Here is a 5,097-nt window from a genome sequence, read left to right on the forward strand (position 1 = left end):
GAGGACCGGGACGTCATGTTTGGCTTGGTGCACCCCATGACCTCATATGTATCCCACACCATGTGGACTTTCATGAATAAACTTGGCTTTCACCAAAAATAAAAAATAAAAAAACCCGCGCCTCCATGGCGGACGATGGCGCCGTGTCGATCATCTGGCCAGCCCCCGAGTTGTATAAGACTGTCCCCGACGCCGCTGTCGAACCCTAGCCTATCCACTCCTTCCCCCGCTCTCCCTCTCCCGTTACAGAAGCCGCCCGACGCCACCATCGCCACCACCTCGTCGATCCGGTGGCCACCGGCCTCCCCTCGTCGCGCCAAGGCGTCCAGGAGCTTCTCCATCGTCGTCTCCTTCGCCTACGTGCTCTGAATCGAGCCGGGACGCCCGTACGCTCGCCATCGAGCTCATCTCCGTCGCGTACATCGCCGATGTTCGTCGTCGTTGCCGCGGCTCCGGTTCACCTCCGGCCTCCCCGACCTCGCCATCGCGCTTGCGGTGAGCCCCTCCTCCGATTCCCGGCCTTTTGCCCTTCGATCGGTGCCTTTTTACGCCGCCGATGTTGCTGCCGTTACTTGCTTGCTGTTGCTAACCTCGTCCGTGCGCCTCGACCCGCGGCCGCCCGTGCGTGTGCCCGCCGCGGCATGGCCGCGTCCGCCTGCGCTGCTGCCGCTCCTTGCACTGCTGCAGCTTGCTCCTGCTGCTGGCTGCTTCTCCTGCCGCTGCGCCGCCGCCGCTGCCTCTTGCTACAGACGCACCCACCGCAGCCGCTCGTACACACATGCGCACCTGCTCGCCGTCCTCGTGCGTGCCATGGCTAGCAATGGCCGCATGGCCGCATGTGCCCTGTGTGTGCGTGTATGCACAGCCATGGGAACGGCTTGTGCCACCGCACATGGGGCCGGCCAGATTAGTTTAGCACTAATCAGGCTAACTACCTCCCTATGACATGTGGAGCCCTCACCACTAATTAATCTAATATACTAGGATACTTTAGTTACTGACTGTGACATGTGGGACCTTCCCATTAATCAACCAGTTTATTTAGCCTTTAAATAAATATTGAGACAATGACACATGGGACCCACTTACACTGTTCTATACTAGTAAATGTGCCCGTGCGTTGAGAAAAATATCTCAGTTTTATAATTAAGTTTAGTGGCTCAACATCCAAGCTCTAGATCAATACTTAGCATTAATTTCTCTAATCCATATACCTAGACAATCGGCAACATGGACTTAAATATATGTCCGTGCGTTGCAACGGTGATATAAATATTCTAATGGCGCTATCAAGACGAATAGCACAGAAGAATTTTGATTTGAAATGTTGCCATGACTACTTCTGTGTTGCAAATTTTCCTTGCCTTATACCCCAGGTCACCCTAAATCATTATACATAAATATATGGATGTGCCAAAAAATAGGTTAAGCTAACTACAATACTTACAATACAATAGTTATGAAATTCTTACACAGGGAGGAAGCATGCAAACAATGGCTATCCTACATCGCAAGTATTTCTTGTAGAATATCCAGCATTTTCCAGACTGAGCTCCTATTGATTTCAGACAAGCCAGATAGCCCTTCTTCTCCTGTTTGAAAAGGCAGCTCTCATAAATATAACAAGACGAATACAACTAACCAGGATGTACTTGTTTGCTTGTGCAAGTGACTGAGAGGAAATACACCTTTTTTTAAGGAGCTATGGGTCTCCCCTATTTCCAACAAACGCCCCACCTATTAGAAGTAACAAGGTTATTCGAAGGTTGTAAGTTAGTCACAGGGTAGAAAACTGGCAACACAGGAATGGAAACCAATATTCTTTTGTCGGTTGTCTGAAGCTAACAAATTAGAATTGTCCACACCTGCACTCCCAAGAACGTCAGGATTCAGACTGCCATGCCGCCGCTTGCAATGCCCAAATGCTGCAGGTTTCACAGGGCACATCCAATTGCTGCAGCCTGAGTGTGAGATGGCCAACAATATGTTCCGGCCATCCAAGACAAGCAGTGTGGTATCCTCGCTCAAGCACACCATCAAACCTCCAAAACTGCTCCCTGGTGCCATAATCACATATTGCAGGCTTTCAGTCATATATGGATTGCAAATTTCTTCCAGCTGGTATAACATGCAATCTTACTATATGTATTATCACTAATGCACACCTTCAACCAAATAACTACAGAGATGTAGAGTGGAACCATATAGTACCTGTGAACGCGACGGCGATTTTTTTGCTGGAACTATTCTTTTTTTTGCTGGGACCGGCCAAACTTTTTGCTGCGACCCAGCTACGGCGAGTCATTATTTTTGCTGGAACCTACGAGTTTTATTGCTGGAAACATACATTTGTTTTGTTAGAAGAAAATATAAATAGAGCATTAACTAACAGCAAGGCTATTGGATCTTGACACCAAAATAGTCAAGATCTTAGTTAATTAAAAAATAGTAAGATCTTTAGTACATGATACCACTGAACATGCGCAAGATTCTTACAAAGTTTAACCAAGAAAGAATAATATAATAAAAGCACTTGATCAAGACAGTTGCAACTCCTGTACCAAATTTCTGTGAAGCTCTTCTAGCTGGTATAATATGAAAACTTACTATTTATATTAACACAGCCAACCACTAATGTACACATTCAGACATGTAAAGTGGAACCATATAGCATTGGTCTCAAGCACTAATGCACACCTTCAGCCAGTTAAGTACAGAGACGGTAGAGTGGAACTATATAGCATTGGTCTCAAGCACTAATGCGCACCTTCAGCCAGTTAAGTACAGAGACGGTAGAGTGGAACTATATAGCACTGATCTCAAGCACTAATGCGCACCTTCAGCCAATTAAGTACAGAGATATAGAGTGGAACTATATAGCACTGGTCTCAAGCACTAATGCGCACCTTCAGCTAAGTAAGTACAAAGATGTAGAGTGGAACCATATGGCACTGTTCTTACCAAGATTAACAAAAAAGAGTCTTGTTCTCAGTGGCGGAGCTTGAATGGAAAAGCTGGGCGGGCCAGACTAAAAGGAGAGCACAATTTTTTTTGAAATTCTGAAAGCTTTTTTATTCTTCGCGCTTCTAAAATCTGTGATGACATTATCGTGGTTGTTGTTTTTTTCAATTCGAGCAATGGCAACATGATCTTTCTCAATTTGAGTTATGTCATTTCTTTTCCTGTTAAAAACCATATCAATTCTTCTCTTGAGTCTGATTTTCTTTGCCCATTACTACCTACGTTGCAATTTGTATAAGATGAGGACTGCATTATGTGCCAAAGATCATGTTGCTTTTTTAATAGCATGTTTAACAACCTGCATCTTATTCCGACTATGCACATAACTCAAATTGTACATGTTGCCAAAGAACATGTTAATTTTTTCAGTTCATTGCATGTCATGCAGACTCAAATCAGGACTGCATTTTGCGCCAACAAACATGCATAAGATGTACTCAACTGAAAAAAAGAACAGGCTAATTTGGGGGAAAGATAGTAGTGTACGTTCTGCTGTGTATGTGCAGCTATGCAGTGGGCACTTGCGCCAGCAGTGGGTTGAGCTGGAGAGAGGACGGGGGGATGAGCTGCCTGCCTGAGAGGAGATGTGTCGCCTGAGAGGAGATGTGTCGCCTGGTTAATAGGCTCTGCAGGTGGGTTGGGTGGGAACATGCATAGGTAAAAAAAAACTGTCATATTCCTGGGCGGGCCATGGCCCGGTCTGGCCCCAACAAAGCTCCGCCCCTGCTTGTTCTGTTCATCAAATTTAATAGGTTTTGAAAACTGAAAAAGGCTTTTCCATTAAGCGAAAACCATAGGTAAATAATTGTTCATGCACCTTGCCAATTAGCACAAATAGAGATGTAAATTATCTCAGACAGTTAGAACACCCAAAATTATTTAACCAATGCCCGTGCATACAATACCATGAACAATGCATTACCTCTCTGCCTTCACCATGATATTAGTTTACCTTTTTTTATATTTTTTCTGTTGTATAGTAGCTATTCTAACTTGATAAAAATTAAGTACATCCAACCACTGTGTACACCTTGAGACAACTCCCAGTGTGCCCTTTTCTTATATTTTTCAATACAAGATAAATATATTTTTATTAAGTTTAGTGTAGAGGCCTTCATGACAGGGGTGACAGTCGGCAATCAGACAATTCCAGTGCCATCCCATCAGTCATGAAAATTGCTTACTAAATTATTGCCAAACCTTGCGTATTTTCTGAAACAATTTTTAACGTTGCAAATTGGACACTTCAGATCCAAGATTTGATGTACTTGTTCCAAATGGTGCTAGCTAACCACCTTCATACTCTGGAAAAGTTGTCCATTTTTTGCACACCGACACATTAGTACAATTAGCAAGCTGCAACTTAAAATTATGCACTGGTTCCCACTAACTCCACTCCAATCTATACACCATACAGCTGGCACATACCAATTACAATGTCAATGGAAAGGAACCGTGCAATTACAGTTTTGAAAGTTTTTTGCAATCCTGGTTACTAAACACGAATTTCTTTTTTTTGACAGAAAGACTGTAAGGAAATCTCCTACAGTATAATTGATGCAACAAACCCAAATTGCAAATACCATGCCTTGAACCTGGGTGGGTGGGAAGGCATCAACCCCTTCCCACCACTAGGCTATGCCTTAGTCTGCCTAAACACGAATTTCTTGGGCACATTATTAAATTTGCAGGAGAGAACTTCAAGACAACACAAAACTATATGATGTACAGAGTATGTACTTATGAAGGAAAAAACAGAGCATGTGGATTAAAATTTGATGTTCTGTTTCACATGTACCCCAAAGACCAAATGCTCTGCAGTTAATTACTGAATGTCTATTCTGCAATGAACTACTAACCCGTGCTCAATGTTCTGCTGTTAACTTCTAACATGTGACCTGTAATCCAATATTACTGCTCCAGATCCGTAGTAAACTCATGTTCAGTATCAACCTCCAGATCCATAGCAACCATCTATAGGCCGCATCCTCCTCATTCCCATGTTCATCGTCTCTGTTACAAAGAAACATCATCTCGATGTAGAATCATAGTGCTTGAAACTAATTCCTATCTCTA

General features: G+C 43.7%; 1 long non-coding RNA gene across 1 annotated transcript; it reads left to right on the forward strand.

Annotated features, from left to right (window-relative positions):
* The first annotated feature begins 505 nt into the window (after positions 1-505).
* LOC123165395 (uncharacterized) lies at positions 506-4,879 on the forward strand. The gene is made up of 2 exons (XR_006482957.1): positions 506-3,653; positions 4,545-4,879. It is a non-coding gene; the product is annotated as an uncharacterized lncRNA (long non-coding RNA).
* Positions 4,880-5,097: the final 218 nt, after the last annotated feature.

Source organism: Triticum aestivum, chromosome 7D (assembly GCF_018294505.1).
Source record: "Triticum aestivum cultivar Chinese Spring chromosome 7D, IWGSC CS RefSeq v2.1, whole genome shotgun sequence".
NCBI classification, from domain to species: Eukaryota; Viridiplantae; Streptophyta; class Magnoliopsida; order Poales; family Poaceae; genus Triticum; species Triticum aestivum.